At 41.3% G+C, this 17914-nt stretch overlaps 1 long non-coding RNA gene across 1 annotated transcript in view; it reads right to left on the minus strand.

Annotated features, from left to right (window-relative positions):
* LOC111931304 (uncharacterized) overlaps nucleotides 1-17914 on the minus strand; it is a 57669-nt gene that overhangs the window by 20838 nt on the left and 18917 nt on the right. The window lies entirely within an intron of this gene.

The raw sequence follows: 17914 nt of genomic DNA on the forward strand, positions 1-17914 counted from the left end.
AAGACCTCTTGAATTAAATTGAAGATGATGTTCAGCACCACTCAGAGACAGTTTCCATGCCTTTGCAAGCAAAAGCAAAAAGATAGCAAGGGAACTATTGTAGATTTCAACTAATTTTTGTTTCAGGTTTTGTATTTCCTTTGAATGAAAAGCAAGAAGTGAAACCTTAGGGTGAGGGTAAATCCCCAGACAGATCAAATCAGATGAAAACTGGAGTCTCCATTTGACTCCATAATGTGGCCTGCATCAAAGCTGGAACTTAATGAGAGGGAAGAATTTGCAATCAACTCCAAGGAGGAAATCCAGCAAGAACTCGAAGGTAGGATGGCTATAACAGAGGTAGAAGGAGAACCAGCAGTAACACAGGCTAGCAGCTTTCATTATGGACTTATTTCCATCATCAGTTGAAGCCACTCTGAGTCTGCCTCCGCCCTGCCATAGACTGCCATCAGCTCTCGTGTGTGTACTGATCATCACAGGGTTAGGTGCAGAGCCAAACTGACTGCTGATCCAGCTGAAAACCAAAATCCTGAAAAGGAAAAGTCTTGGGACAGGCAGAAACTAATCTTTCTCCCTATTCCAAGTGCCAGCACCAAGAATGGAGGTGGCAGGAAGATGTAGCCAGATGTTCCAGGGAGGACACGATTGCTGCTTTTGTCTACAGTGCAAACCTAAAGCACTAAATCCACACTGCAAGCACTCTACAGAATCCATTTTAATTTGGAACATGCTAGACTACATGCTCAGCATCCCCACTGAGCATGCTCACCTCTGAGCTGAACTTTCATGAGAAACTGAAGATGACCTAGAGGAAACCAGAAACTGAACTGCAGTAGCAGCATAATAGCACCACCTGCAAAGTGACATGTTTGAATGCTGACCTTTTTTACTGAAAGTTCATTCTGCATCTGTCAGACATAATAATAGAAATATATATTTGCTTCATCAGCTCCAAACCAATCTGCTTTGCATGTACTGAGAGTCTTTAGCATTGATATGATACAAATAAAAATAAATTCCAAGGCAGAGTGGTTTCCTTATATTTACTTAGCCAATAATATTTCAGGATTAATTACACACATAATTACACATTAAAATATGAGAATCACTGCACCATTTCTTCTGGCCTCATGTGGGTACAGGCCATTAAATTTTAATGGAGGAAGTTTTGTGACAGCAGATTTTTCCCTTTTAGAAAACACCATGTTGGATATCTGTGCATGCAGTTCTGTAAAGCTGGGCTGATGTGAAGCATTGAATATCCCAGTAATGAATTTCTGAGATTGTGATTTGCGAATGTTTAATTTTAGAGCATGTGGGAGTGGCAGCCCTATACCACTTGCCTGAGCAACATCAAATAATCTCAAGAGTGCTCTGCACTTCTGAAAAGAATATCAGCCTTAAATTGGTCCTAAATCTGCACATTGAAATGAGACATCCTTCCCAAATGAACACTTCCCCTCTTTAGCAGGGAAAGCTGCAAGGGAAACAACATAAACCATAAAGAAATACTGTAAACATCAATTTAGAGACTTGAACTTGATTCCCTCTATCCGCGGTGTTCCCTGTGGAGCAGCATAAGCACCAGTTGGATGTGAGATGTTCTTTTAGCAAATATCTCAACCCTGAGGGGATGGTCTCTCCCAGCAGAGACAAGAGCCATTCAGACCTTTTCCCCCAGTCCCCTAACACAGATGCCAGGCAGTGCAAAGGGCACAGGCGGGTCCTGGCAGTGTGGAAACAGCTCTCAACTGCCAAGTCCTGGGAGAGTGAATGAAATGTCTGGATTTGCTTATCCCTGGGGCCACAGTTTCATCACTGCAGCATGTGGACAAGACTTTTTCCAAACCTCTCTCTGGAGAGACAAGGTAACAGTTCAACTTTCACCCGTTATCTGACTCACCCCATCTAGAAGATTCATTGGGCTGGTAAAAAGCAAAGGCATATAATTTACATGGGTTATAACCCATCACACATTTAAGAATTTGGCCTTTTGATTTGTAAATGTACCTTATTTTAATTTGTAAGGATTTTAGTCCAAACTGGAATCTGTGCTTTCACAAACACTAGAAAAGCAAAAGGTTAAAATCTTCAGTCCAGGCCCATCTCCAAGTCAGAACTTGGTGAAGAAACCACTGACAGGACCCAGAATTTCCATCTTTTTTCAGATCTTAATGCTGAAAACAACCTTCTGCAATGTTACATGAACTTTGATACAACAGCTCAGTGGGAACAAAGAAGGAGACAGCGAATTTGCAGATCTTTGTTTCACTCTTGCATCACCTGTGTCTGCATTAACCATGGCAGAGTTGGACTCTTCTGTAGATTTTCAAACAGAAAACAAGGATATATAGCTGAGGAATGTGCTTTAAAAACACCCCAAACAAACCCACAAAAAGAAACGAACCCAAAAGTTACTGAGCTCAGCACCAGGATGAACTTATCTAGAAAAACATGTTTCAAGTCTGAACATCAGCAGTTAACGTCTATGGTGTGAACCAGGGGAATGGGAACACAAATGGATTTGATTCTGAGAGTGATCCAAGTTCATGCCATTGGAGGAGAATGAGATGTGCTGTATCCCTGATTTTGCCATGAATATTGAGTGAATCTGTTCTGCAAAGAGTGTGAGAGCCCGGTAACGCCTCCTGGTTCCCCATTTAGTTATTAGGCTGCCCAAATCAACACTTCATGTAACAAAACAGCAAATGAAGGAGTGATTTGGTGTCACACCATGAACCAGGTAGAAATTTATATAAGAAGCACTTTTTTACATGCTGGCTATATCAGAGCAAGTCTGTTAAAGCCAGTTATTCACAAGTTACTAAGAAGATCACTGAGCTGATGCAGAGAGGGGCTGATATTTGGGTAGATTCTCTCTATTTATCAAAGAGATGCACAGAAGAGCTGGTCTGGCAGCAGCCTTTTCTATATAATAACATCACAGTGACAGGAAATGCATGCTGTTTTCCGGCATTGAATTTCTAATTCTGGCATCTTGCTTCCCTCAAACAATTTTTGTCCTGTATGTAGCTGCACTAAAGCATTATTATCTTTTGAAAGTCTGGTTTGCAGCTTTTTGTGCTATAGTCAGGAAGGTTTTTTGACTTCGTAAAGAGTAACACATTATTGCTTCATCAATGGGAAATATCAAGATATTTCTTTTGAGGCAGAGAGGAGTTACGGGGGGAGAGGGAGAAGAAATAAGTCTGTAGTTTGTTATGGGCTTGATGGACATACTCTGCTGTTTTTGTCAGTAGCTGTACAGCCCTTATAAAATATTTTTGGGCAATGGCCAGTGCAGCCCCACAGAACAGTTTTGATCAATGTTTTTGAAAAGCAGGAAATTAATTGAATATATACAATATCTGTGGGTAACAGAACAAAAAACCGAAGCTGCAGAAAAAAACAAAAAAACAAAGCTGCAGGCCACATACATGGCTTCTAAGAACACAATCCTTGAGAAAGGGATTTTATCAGCAACTCTTTCCTGGCTATGTCAGGCAAAAGTACAACTGAGTGCTGTGAAGACTAAGAATCCCAGAAGTACCCAGGGTGCTCCTATAAAGGAAGATTATATTATGCTTTAGCCAGTCTCCCAGTGTTGCTGGTGGAGACCCATTTGTACCTAGCAGAGTTGCAGTTTGCAGAGCAGGGAGTAAGTTGTGTTATATAAAGAAATTCCTCTTGGAACAGCAGCACAGTCATGAGCAGCTTTGTAACTCTCCTGTGAAAAACAAAACAGAAGTAACCACACACCTGATCATTACAATTACACCAGTACTACATGCCCCTGACACCCACAAGAAGACACCAGGCTGGGTCAGATGAGCACCTGTGATTTGGCATGCCAAATAAAGCATTTGGAAATTTCTGGATAGCAGGAACCCTGAGCCAGCTACCAGGGACAAAAGTATCCCTGCATTACATAATACCTATAACATTATTATGGTGTACGTATTTACCTGAGGGTAAAAGGGAATTAATACTATTGTGAAATATTTTTCCTGCTTCAAAATTGCCACTGTTCCAGTAAATGCTGAAAAGCCACTGCAGATGTCCCTGTTGATACCCTACTCTATTAAAGCTGCTCTGGTGCAGTAATTGACTGTCACTGTGATTACTCCCTTTGCTTGTCCTTTCAGGCAAACTATGCACATGGCACTGTAATTTTGGGCTTGCTGTGCAGATGACTGGTTTGAATAGCCTGAAGTCAGTCTCAGAGCTACAACATCAATATAAAATTATATTATTCCAATGATTTCAGCATACACCTAAAGCAACCAGCTGTTTTCTTGGATAGTTCCCTTCAACTGCTCCTTCAACTTACTCCAGTGCACTTGCCATTGTTCCAGCTCCTATTCTGAAGCCACAGTAGGACATGTGTGTGCAGGGTGCAGCATCATCAAAGAGTCCTGAGTCCCCAAAAGTACCAGCTGACATCAGGAAGGTGAAAGGACGTGGTGAAGTCATTACTGCTGGTGGCATTAAACCATGAGACTGCGTCATGTGAACAAGAATAGCCTCATAAACTCCTCTGTGCTTGCTTGGGGATTTTTTTATTTCAATTTTTAATTATGTGGCCAGATTTTGTTTCAACCTATGACATTCCTTTGTCATAGTTGTTCCCATCTATATTCTTGGTTCATCCTAAATTAGCCCATGGCCCAATCTAGACTGTAACAGTCAAGGACTCAATTACAACTTGTGTTGCAATCAGGTCTGGGAACAAATTATTTCCGTTTTGTGGTGTTGATGGGAACTGTGCCCATGAAAACTTGAACCCAGAGAAAGCCAGATGGTCACTTCAACTCCCTTAATGGGGGAGAGGAGCAGTGCTGGCAGAACTGCTTTTGCACTGTTGTGGTAGACTATTATGAGAGCAAATTTCTTTCTCTGTCCTTTAACCCAGTCTCACATACCCTTTTTTTGGTGGGTGGCACATCTGGCTCTCAAAATTATTGTTTCTCTGACTGACAGTTGGCAGAGGTTGGTGTGTGATTTTCATGACAAAAGGGCTTTTGTTTGTCACTCCTTTCCAGTGAGTAGATGAGAAGCAAAGACACACACAGCATTACTCAATGAACATAGCACAGCTTTCCAGGGATATTTTCTTTTTGAGCCTTTCCTGTAATAAAAATAGCTCCTCCACTGAAGTCTACACATTTCTGGAGAATTTTTATGTCTATCTATATATATAGATACATATACACTATTGGTGTTACTCCTCCAGAATAAACATAGATATTTTAGCCTATCTGCTGGGAAGATTTTTCAGTTTGAGCAGCCTCCCCAAGAGAATCTCAAAAATGAACTGAACAGATTGAACTCAAGTCTCAACCTCAGATTCTCCTAACCAGTCTAAGCAAATTCAACTCAGGTCTGAATCCTATAAATGTGAACCAAATTCCTCATACTGCTCTGAAATAGGGAATGACTGCCTTATATAAAAGATTATTTCAGTCTTGCACAGAAATCTGCTTGCCCAAGGTTACAAGAATATTCTGGCAGAGGCAAGAATAAAAATCATGATTTCTGCCCCTTAGGCAACTAAAACCAAATAAATACCCTTGGGAAGGAGATATGCAAGCACCATGCCAAATTGGGAAGAGGAAGGGAAAAGAATTTGACATTGTGACAGGGCAAATATTCTCTTCCTCATGGGAACATGTATCACTAAGGCCCCTTCCAGCAGATGCTGGAGCTCAAAGAAAAGGCTGATCTTTGTTCTTGTACCTCAGAAGCACTGGGAACCCATAGATAAGCACTAAAATCAGAGCACCCACTTTTCCCATCCCTTTCCTGACATCCCAGGAGAGTTCACATCCTACACCAATCATGCCACTCACTCCAGAGGATTTTCGAATACATATCCATAAATATTTAAGGTGTATTTTTCCTTTTTAGCAAATGCTTTTCTTTATGGCTTAAAGAAATGCCCATGAATGAAAGAATAAGGGAGGAAATGAAGAGTCAGACAAGTGTGTCACATTTCTCCTGTACCTCATTTCCCAAATAATTAAAAAAACTACCTGTGAAACCATTCTTCAACACATTAAACCACACTGAATCAAAGCTCAGTTCCATACTCTAGATGCCCATTGGTGCCCCTTAGGATGCCTCAGCTCATCAACCCCAGCAGCTGGCACCCATCACCCCAGGTTCTCCCACCATCTTTGGCTGCTGGCATTGTATCGATGCTCCCCATGCCACCTTTCTTTCACTGCTGTCCCCTGGCTGGTGCTAAAGAGCAGGCTGCCTCCATGAGAAAGGCTAGACAAGAAGAGGTGCTTTTCAGCTTTGACACCCTAGAAGACACACTGTCAGCACCTTTGCACATCAGTCACAACCCAGTCCTCTACCAGCCCGTGAATCCCACAGCGCAGTAGGGTTTTTATGTGGCAGCAGGCTGACTCCACTGCCATGACAGTCTCCAATATATACATTTTTCTACCTCCCTCTGAGAAAACCTCCACAAAATGACCATTTAGCACCTGGCTGCTAAGAGGAAGAGAGGGTGGTAAACCTTCATAATGCTGTGCTCACTCAGCACCCTTTGATAGAGGACTGATGGGCTCTGGTTTTCTAAGTTTGATTTTGGAAAGGGCTTAAGGGTATGCAGTGGGAGAAAACAAATGTCTAAATGTAGAAAAGGCAAATGAACTCTAAGACACCATGTTGTCAGAAAGGTAATCAGGACTAGCTTGCCTGGGTTACCACTGTTGCAGCAATGCCTAGGGACTGGTCCTGGGCTGAGCCAGCCCAGGCTCCTCCTCATGGTGCAAACACAAAACAAAGTCCATCCTTATGAAAAGAACTTAGCACCAGAGCACCACCAAAGCCAGTCACCTCCAGCCACTGTCAGTACAATGACTCCTTCAGGTCAGGGAAAAAACCAAAACTGTAAAAGCCTGTTGGGATCATAGGAAAAGACCCAGAGCCCTTCCTACATGACATTTGTGAGAAAAAATAGGTTATTTTGCATTGGCCTATGAGGATAAGTCCTCATAATAGAGCCTGGGCCTGCTTAACTTAGCAGGCATTAATACTGACAAGAGTTCAGGGTTCATCAGTCAAGCTAATTTGCTCAACATTACCCTGCTGTTGCTTATCTGGGATAATCTTTCCTGCTGGAGGAGGGTAGCTGCAGGCTAATGTATTTGGTCCCCCTTTGCATGAACTAGTTTTATCTTTCAGACAGTGCTGCTGCTCTGTTACAGCATTTCTGTATAAAAGTGACCACAAAGAGGAAATATATATATAGGTGTCCCTTTTCTTTCTATTTCACCATGTGCCAAATAGACAAAGAAGGATTATTCATTACAATCTTTACAGTTTCAGTGGCAACACTAGAGGGCTGATAAAACGAGGAGGTGAAAGAAAGGATTTAGGAACAAATCAGTTTTGAAGAGCCTCTGTAAAACTTGTTTTTGAGAACCTTGATTTTAATTTATTTTCCCAATACACACTTGAGAGAAAAAGTTGTGTAGGAGATATGCCTGACTCCCATCAGGAGCTGAGAAAACTTTAACTCATCGATTCACTTGTGAAGTTCCCCAGCAAAAACAACTGCCTGAAACCTTGCAAAAACACAGAATGTGCAATACTAGAAGGAATCTGAAAATAACTCTTCTCTTCACAAGGACTTCAATGAAGGCAGAATAAATTGTGAGACCAGAGCATTTTAGCAGGGAACCATGAATGGAACGAAGCAGGGGAAGGGCTGAGAGAGCATGTGTTCACTGAAGCATATGGTTACCAATTTGCTGGACATATGTTGTATTCCCCACAGGGCACGGGAGGACTTTTGGATTAAAGGGTGTAAATCATTGGTTATCACCACAGAATTAAGTTCTATTCTAAATGTACAGAGGCTAAATATATACCTTTTTCTCCCCAGAGATTTCTTTCCCTAATCACAGCTCAAAAAAATCTACCAATCACACTGTGCAGTGCTTTTAAGAAAGAAAATTAAAATAGCAGTTCCCACAGAATTTCTTCCCTTTATTACAATACTTTAGGGGGGCCAGGAGAGGCAGAAAAGGGCAGAGAGAAAGTAGAAAGACAGAAAAATGTCTTGGGACATTTTATCCCATAATTTCTAGAGGAAGCCATTGATCACAGATGTGCTTTTACACCACAGCAGCACCTAATTATTTTTCAGGACTGTTGCAATACATGTTGAGGAATCTCTGAATAATAGAACCATATGGTAACATTGTCAGAAGGAGAAAAAAAGAACCCAGTAGGCTGGGGGGAGGGAGAAGGCATTAAAATGTGCTGGCTGTAAATAGAAAACAATTTGTCAAACAAAGAATGAGGAAAAAGCAGGCATGTGAATTGTTGAAGATAAAAATTTTCTTCACATTCTCTGGAGAAGATTCTGAGAGCCTCATTCTTTGTTGTTCCCAGAACATCTGTCCTGTGAGACTGGGTACAGATCTGGCACAAAACTTTTGGAGGACTGTGGAGGAGCTTGGACAGTAGCTGTATACCAAGGCAGGAGACCTGGACATGACATGTAGTTCTGGATGTTCCATCAGTTATATGAGGACAGGTGTTCCTTTGAAAGTTTCTCCTGGTGTCCTGAAACGTATTGAAGTAGCTACAGAAATCCAAGACGCTTCACCATGGAACCTTTTTCTTGAGGCCATCTCCAGCGTCACAACCATAGGAACACAGACTTGAGGCACCACACCCTTTCCTGAAGAAACTAAGCCAGGAACCACTTAGGGTTTGGCTCTCACAGCCACACAGAAATAGTTCATTATAGGCCCAAGACTATCCACTTTTTCACAGGGCACCTCAGAGGGAAATAGTCATGCAGTAGATATCTATGTAAGGGAACACATGAGGAAGGAGTAGTCTGATATGTCCACAATGGTGTCAACTCCATTTTACATACACTGTAGTTACAGTTCACCTGGAGCCCTGGACCTCATGCTCTGCACTTGCAGTTGGACTGTGAGATATCCTAAAATCCCAAACCAGTATGCAAAATCCTCAAAATCTTCCTGGTCAAAATGGTCTCTTAGAAAGAAGAGAGCTGCCTGAGGAATACCCATGCCTAGTAACTAGTAGGAGCATGGTGGAATATAACAACAACTGATCTCCTTTCCCCTGACTTAATCTACAGCCTCCTGCAGTGTGGGCAGGTCAGAGCTCACCTTCAAACAGAGCCCGGGCTCTAATCTGCCTCACCAGATGGACAAGAACACACAGGCCAACAGTGTGTGTGCACTGGCTCAAGAACTCCTGGCCTAAGCCTGTTTCCAGGATAAACCTACAAGGCAGCTCTGAACACAGAAGGGATGTGCACACATGCAGAAGGAGGCTTTTCCCACCACACAGCTTGAGGTGGAGTAACTCCACATGCTGCTCATCCACGTGGGTGTCACAAAGCAGGAAACTCTTCCATCTGAAATCAAGGCATCAGAAGGTGCCTGGGGCTGTGCACAGTGGTGGAAGAAGCCTCTCCTGAACAAAAGAATGCCACTTCAGTGATCACAATGTCCCCAGCATGGGGCAGGGGTAGCTGTAATTGTGCAAAGTGGTTTTTATTCATTAACCTTCACTGAAGCAGTTTTCTTGAGTGAACCTCTCAAAAAGTCTTTAGGACCACTTCTTTCTTGTCCTCAGCAAGATGCAATTTCCTTTCTCCTCCTGGAGAGTACATTTAATCATCCTGCAAAGGACCAACAAGTTTAATTGGCCCAATGAACTAATTTTAGTTCTTCATTCCAGACTTCAGATTCACTTCAAATACACTTTAAGAATGAGAAATAAAAATGCTATCAATTTTGGGCTCACATTTTTCCAAGGGCCCCAGAAATCTTCACTGCAGCTATATTCTTTTGCATGTATAAGTAACTAAAGTCACAAATGATAATTGTAAATTATCTACCTAATGTGCAGAAAGCATAAGGTAGCCAGATCTCCTGAGGGCTTTCACTGCAACCACAGCTGATTGCAGGAATAAAATTGGAAACTACTTCCCACGCATAGGCCCATAACTTCACTGAAGGATTGCAAAGGGGAAGGAAATATGAAGACCTATGTTCCTCCCCTCAAAAAACCCTGAGCCTAAAGAACTTGAAGGAAAGCCAAGAGAAGTAACTACTTAGCCTTTGACAAAACCAAAAATGACTACCAGTGTATTCAAAATAATTATAGATTATATTAAGATATGTTGTCATCATGCTTGCTTAAATAAGAGTTTCAAAGAAGAATAAACTCTTCATGCTTACTCATTATTTTTTTTTGCTAACTATAAAGGAGCTAGTCTGGGCACACAATCTCTCTGCACACCAGGAAACTCTCTGCAGGCTGGTTTATTCTGCTAAGATTCAGCTTACTGCTGATAATTAAAACAATATAATGTTTTGTATTGACGTGTCATTAATTTTGGCCCACATAAACCCTTCTGGATTGCCTCAGGTTCTGGCTAAGAAAGGCAGTGACCATGTGTTAGTCAGGTCTAGACTCAACTGTTGCTTCTGATCAAGACCCACACCTATCACTCTTCTAAACTCTTTCAAATTTGACATTTTTGCTGCTTTTATTTAATCTCCCTGTCCCTTCTGGCTTTCTTTACCACTTTTAATTTTCTAGATTTCTCTTTTGCACTACCTCTGAGAAGAATTATTTTCTTCTCAGAGGTAAAAGCCTGATAAAGCCTAAACCTAATAATCATTCTGCCCATATTTTTAATCCTCTAAAATCAATTTGTACTGTCTTTGTCAATAGTTGTCACAAAATCTCTCATATCTTGCCATGACCAGCTTTTAAGCATTTTGTTAAACTTTTTTGCTCCTGGTAGAGGAGGAATGTTTTAAATTTCCAGCTTGGCACTAGAAGACCCTGGCACACTGCTTAGGGGCCAAGGCATTGCACAGGAAATATGTTCCCTATAGACATTTCTAGATGACAGAGTGGAAGTTGCATGTGACAGACAAAACTGTTTTCTTAGTGATTCATACAAGATTTGCATGCACAACAGACACCCAACATAACAATAATTACATGTCTAAATCCTTAACAAACCACATTGCTGGGAAAGACTTCACAGATGCACTTATCAGAAAAAGCTTCAAGTGATAGTTTCTTCTGCTGCTGCGCTTGCACATCTGAACACAAACACTGCTTTCAGGCTATGAGCAGAGCTCCAGTTTCCAAGGCTTGTGCCACCACGACTTAACACTTATTCTTTTATTAGTGAATCACAGCAAGTGCCAGCCAAGAAGATATTTCTGTATATGTCCATGGGAACAAGACCCAGAGCATCCTATGAAAGAAATTACATACATGAAAAAAGACTTGTTGTTTCAATGGGGCAAAAACCCAATGGTGTAGGCTTTAGGTGAAAAAATTCCTTGGGTACTTTGTCTTATTTATGCTTGCAGAGATATCCCTGTTCTCTGAATACCCAATACACAAAAAATTGCTTTAAACATAACACTTTAGATAAAATATAAGGCTTTCTGGTTGGACAGCAGTCATGGGAAGCCTTTTTTTCATGTGATCTTAATGATGACGTGAAAGCACATTTTTCTTAAAATCATGAAGGTGACAAGTGAATTCAATAATTCAGCCTGTGATCTACTATTAGTTGTCCTTGGCCTACACCTGCTATCAAAATCTTCTGGGCAAGAATAGGATCCATGGAGCTAAGGTTGGAGGCATGTACACACTCTGAGGATGCCAGTCTTGGAGTGTAATCACACCTGAACCCACCGCTGTCCGGCTCTTTTTGTGGCCCAGGAAGAAAATTTGAGGCTCGACTTTTAAAAATGGCCACATAGAGGATGGATGTATTTTCAGACTCTGACATAACGTGAGTGGTGGGCATGCAGCAACAGATTCATATTTCCAGCACATCAGCATTGCAAATCATCCTTTCACAGCTTCTTTTTTCTACCCTGACAGAGACTAACACAGCATGAAGCAAGGTAACATGATTGAAGAGCTTGAGAGATATTAAACCAAACACATTGCAATGAAATTTGCATCATTCTAACTGCTTTCTTTTCCTTTTCTTGAGAAGAGCACAGGTGGGGAGAAATGTGATACTTAAAACCAGAAAAGGCCTTAAAAGCAATTCATGGGAATCCTTTGGTCCAGTAACTTGAAAGCTTGCCTTTATTTAAGAAAGTTCCCAGCAATGCCAGTAAGCAGGGAGGAGAACAGAGAGGACCTCAATGCTAACCAGGACGTTCCTTGTGCTGCCATGGTTCAGTGGAGAAACCCCAGATGACTCAAGGAGGTAATATGTATTCCTTACAACCTTAATTTTCTGCCCTTTATGCCAAATCTGAATCCATTCTATGATATATTTCTGGTTTAAGTTAGTTCATTTTTCTTACTAGACCTTTTGCTGAGAAACTCCCAATTCCTTCAACTTTAGTATTACAATTATACAGTCTGCCTGAAAGATACCAATAAAAAACAGAAAGAAGAAACAGAATGAAAAAAACCTGCTTAGCAGTACTACTAAGATGTACTTCAAAACTACACAGTTGTCCCTAAACCCCTGCACCAAAATCTAGCTATGATTAGCCAAAACAAAGCTTGTATAGCATTATTAATGACAATAACCAGTAAAATTAAAATCAAGTTTCCACTGATTCCACAGTACTGCAGCTCCATTACATGGGTGTCTTATTAAAGAAACCTTAGGCATCTGTTTAAAATTATTTCTTCCGCAGAAATACTTTCATGGGATGTCCATAAAATTATAACTAACACAATTGATATTACACAGTGATATTAGTACTCCTTGGCTTTCACCAAAAAAAGGGGCCTACAATGTCTGTTGAGACATGGAAAATATCAGATTTTGAAAGAAGCACACCTCATTTTTGTCTCTTTTTGAAGTGATTTTCCAACTTAAGCTAACTTAACATCTTTTTACTTCTTATTTTTAAGTGGATTAAAATTTTTAATTCTTCACCAGACATGTCCTTTTTTTTTAAGTTTTATTTCAACCTTTTATACCACTGATACCTCCGACTCTTTCCATAGTGTAAAAAATATCTTTTTTTTGGTCATTCAGAACATCTTCTGGTGTTCATATTGTTCATCCACCTCTTTCAGCATTGACTCATTTCTGTGATGTCCACTATCATCTCTCCTGTCATTTCTAATTCATGCCTTACAGTATTATGATGCATTTTCCCTTCTACACTGATGGACAGATATGGCTCAAAAAAGAGAAGTGATAGGAAAAAAAGGACTTTCCTACTGATCTCATGTCAGCTGGTTACTCCACAATGACACATTTTTCATTAGAATCCCCACCAGCACAGGAGGAAACCTCTATTCCCTCAAAGTAACAGCCTTTCTTGAGCTGGATGTCATTAATCACTGGTTAATTCATTACATTCCCACTCAGTGCTGTTCTATGCACATTTTTGCACTGCGTAACCAGAGGTTAAAGATGAGCCATTTCTCTAAGAAATGTCTATCAAACATTAGCTTTGAAAAAGTGCTTATATGTCATGAATAAGTCCTACTGATGTAGGGACCTCTATTCTCATTTAACTGCTCCATTTATCAGAGGGCTCATGCCATGCAGACATTGCCCACATTTACAGTCACATCGGCACAAACCAAGCACAAAGGTGTGGCACACACCACCTCTGGCCCCGGAGTCCCTTGTGACAGTCCCCAAGGGTGGCTTAACCCCCTCAGGGATGGAGGATTTAAGGTAACTGACCTAATCAAAGAACATAACAAATAGCTACACTGACATGTTTAATGGAACCTATTATGCCTGTCATTGTCCTTGGCATTTTCATGGGTTTTGGCATAAATCACATTAATACCCATACCTGTGTGGCCCACAAGCCAGACTAACCCAATAAGCTCTGCTTCCAGGAACAGGAATGCACTAACACAGCAGGATTCTTCACATGAAAAAGATGAGTAGATAACAGGTGGTACTTAACAGCCCAAATGAGTAGTGAGAGAGTAGGATGTGATAAAAAGGCGTTATTTAGGGAGACAGAAAAGAGACAAATCAAATCATTGGCAACAGCAATCTGAGGACAGATAGCCTTCCCAGGAAATAGCAACAGGAAAACAACATTTTATGCTGTCACCTCCTGTTGTCCTGCAATCACCTTATGGCCACATCTCACTGCCATCAGTAGTGGCCCATGCAGCTATTATCACTGCTCCCAGCTCAGCACTCTGCACCCTGATTTCCCACTTCAGCGCAACAAGTACTTCATGCTCTGATCACAAATCCTGTGTTCACACCAAAACTTCTGATGGAGAGGTCTTTCATAGTTCTCCTGGAAATCACATCTATGAAAGGTATCCTGAGTATTATACCCAGAGGTGCAATATTAGAATAATTCCTGATAAAAACCAAGTGAATCATGTGACCTACAAAGAAGGCTGGAGGTCATTACCCTCACTTCTTACTGGCCTACAACACTGAGACGGTAAATTATTACCCACTAACATCCTATTTGGCTCTTCTTGTGAACTACAGCAGTAGCAGGCTCCCAAACCTAGGGACAATAATTGAGAGAAAAAGCAGAACCATCTAGTCCACTGTCATGTAGGCTGCAGAGAACATGTCTGTGATGGGGGAAGCCTCTGGCCTCCTCTCTCATCCATCTTGTGGTCAGTGAACATCACCCCACAGCTGCACTCTCCTCAGCTTGAGCTGAGGTTTCAGCCACAAGTTTGTTTTGCTCCAGGACTGGGGAACTGCTTGCTGTTTTGGAATTTTGAGGACAAGGAAACCAGCATACCCTGCAGACTGGTCAACAATACTGATTCACACACCCAGACAACTGGACTGATCCAAGACAGACCATGTTTGGGAAGGGGAGAGCTGCAGGGAATCAGCTTTGCTCAGCAGCAGGTGATGTAATGTCTCTGGAAAGCAAGATGGGCAGAGAGCTCCGATGCATCCTCTCTCCGTCACAAGAACTGAGGATGGAGAATATTCACATAAACGTGAGAAAAAGCAGAACAGAGGGAGGAAGGAACAAGCAGACGGGGAGGAGGAGGTGCTGAAAACCGGCAGGGGAACAGCTCTTTCTGGGAGAGAGTAGAAAGGATTTTGCAATGAGGAAAGCTGTCGCCAGTTATTTTTGTACAGATTTAAAAGTTCACCGAACCCAGCTCTGGAAGTTGCATGTTGTGTTTTTGGCTGGCAATATCAACATACCATATGGAGAAGTCTCAGTGTGAGCTTTACAATATTGTTTGGATTTGATATTGACGTATTTTCATTACTGAACCTGCCTTGAACTGTATGTTCTTTTCTTTTGATGTACTACAGATGAAACAAACACATAAAACAAAGCAGCAAAAACTAAAAACAACAGAAGAAATGTATAGTGAAATACCTATATTTTGAGTTAGACCTGAAATTCATTGACTTTAGTATCCTATCTTTACAGCATCTACCAGACATGGCAGATTCTAGACAAGAGGAAGAGGCAAGAAACACTACACTACTGTAGATACCATGAATGCTGTTTCTCCATCTGTTTGTCCTGTTATATTGGACTGCTTCCCTGTTTTAGGGATTTGCTAAACTAGTGGTGTAAAGGAAGGGAACAGTCTAAAGATACTCCTTACATTTACTAGTATAATAAGAAATGAAGAGCAAATGGGCAAATAAAGGCAAACTCACCTTCTATGCTCCAAGAAGATCCCTAGCAAAAAAATAATCTGGAACAAAAAGTTTCAGTGGATGAAAGCATAGAGGCTGAAGGGACTGTAACATACAGGGTACTGAAGAACCAGAGATTCCAGAAATGTGAGAGCTGCATCCTCTTCCTAGTTTCCCTCCCTGTAAGGATATTCCACTGCTGAAATTGTGCTTTCTGTACTTTGAAAAGTCCAGGGCTTTTGTCACTCCTGACTGCTGATCACAGCTGCCAAAGGCAAGATGGTCAGTTAATTAAATGCCATGCAGCTGCCCTGGTCACAACACTTGGCACTGAAGCCTGGGAACTCCCTAAGGTGGGGAGAACCACCACAGCCTTTAAGGGCAGCCCAGCTAATGCCTGAATGGAACTGCTGAGAAAGAGCTGGAAAAGTCAGAGGGCGAAGTGCAACTCTCCAGCAATGAGAATCACTGTCAAGAAGAGAGGACGGCTTATTTTGCACACCCAGCACCCTGTAAAGCTATCAATTAATTACATGGGCCTTGGGCATGTGGAATAGGAGAACCACAAGAAGTATCCTCAGAGCTGCACAGAGGTGCTGGAAGAATACAAGGGAAATCTAAGGGAGGCTGTCTTCCTGAGGCCAAATCCAGCATGTTGGCACCTCAAACCTCTTTGGGACTTTGTTTGATTTTGGTTTATTGTTGTTTGTTTTTAAAGAAATATTAAGATTGTAAACTTTTTAGAACATGACCACTGTTGACTACATTGCTGTTGTGCTTAATACCTGGTGTCTGTGTGCTGGATAGAGCTGCTTATTGCTACTGTAATAAGAAATTCAATATCCAACAGTATCCAGCAAACACCCTGGGCTAGATTTGAACCCAAGAGCTGTGTAGTGTAAGATTTTGCATTTTCCATGTCTCTCTTTAGTGAGTCACAGGCCCTGGCTAATACTTTTTTCTACAATACACACATGCTAATAAAATTATATCTTCCTTTGCCTAATTATCATCACCGTGATGAAAGGAAGCAGTAGTAAAAAGCTTTCCTACACATCTGTTCCTCCTCCTTACAGCCCATACTGCATCAAACCATGTATTTGCATTTTCAGAGACTGCTTGCCTGAAATGTAAATGAAGACATATAGATCATCTGTTGACAGTAACACATCACAGTAATTTCAGTGAGGCTTTAGTGACAATTTCAGTGCTAACATGGCTATTTTTGATGTGAAGTTAAAACAGATGAAAGATGATGGTGAGATGGCCAGAAAATCTGCATTGGGTAAAAAAGAAACACTGTAGTATTCTTTGCTAGACAAAAGATACATAAATATAAGAAAAACTATACTGTAGAGAATCTCCCTTTTCCCTTCCTGGAACTCCAGATGAGGAAGTTAGAGCTACATGACTGCAGCACTGTATGGTACCAATCTGTAGCCAGTGTAGGTTATATTGGGCAAGAATCCTGCTCCGAAACCTCTCTTGGGCATCTCTCTGACAGAGACTTCTCTACTCCCTTCCCTTGGCTTCTCTGTCTGACTTTTAGCTGTTTTACAGGCTACAGAGTATACCTGTCTTCTGGGTAGCTGCAGGAACCAGGCAACACAACTTCAAATTGCTGCTTGATTCCACTCATGAGAGTTTCTCCTACTGATTATGGCCTCTGGTTTTTGTTTATTAAAATCTGGTGATGAGGGTGGTCCAGCACTCTGATGCAGAACCAGTGACATGAGAATCTTCTTCACTGGTCTCCTGTCACCACAATTTGCAGAAAACATTGCGCTCAAAAAGATTGAGAAAGACGTACAGATAGTAAGGGGAGTTTTTCCATTAGGGTTAGAACCAGCAGAAACAGTTTGCTCATTACACCAAGCACTGGCAGAGAAACTCATCAAACCACTGTCTGGTTTAGAACCAGGTCTCTGATATCAGTGTAAATATTCAGCGGCTGAAAAAGCTGCATTGGATTAGATACTTTCTTGTACAAGTGGGAAAAAAAACAAAGGGAAAAGGCATAGACCTATTTTTAAACCACACTGAAGGTCATAATTAAAAACTGAAGCTACACCTTGGTGGGAGGAACAAGAGAAAAACCTGCCCTTGATTATATCACTGATATAATTTACCTAAATAAGTTGGTGGGACTGATATTCCATTAGCCTACCTAGCAGTAGTACCTACTACCCAAGTACCTACTTGCTACTCAGTTCTTGAGACTCCACTAGCACTTTCAAGACATTTTCCCACCTCTGCTTGTGCTGAGGTGAAGTTGGAACA

Source organism: Cyanistes caeruleus, chromosome 8 (genome assembly GCF_971803275.1).
Source record: "Cyanistes caeruleus chromosome 8, bCyaCae1.hap1.1, whole genome shotgun sequence".
Classification (NCBI taxonomy): Eukaryota; Metazoa; Chordata; class Aves; order Passeriformes; family Paridae; genus Cyanistes; species Cyanistes caeruleus.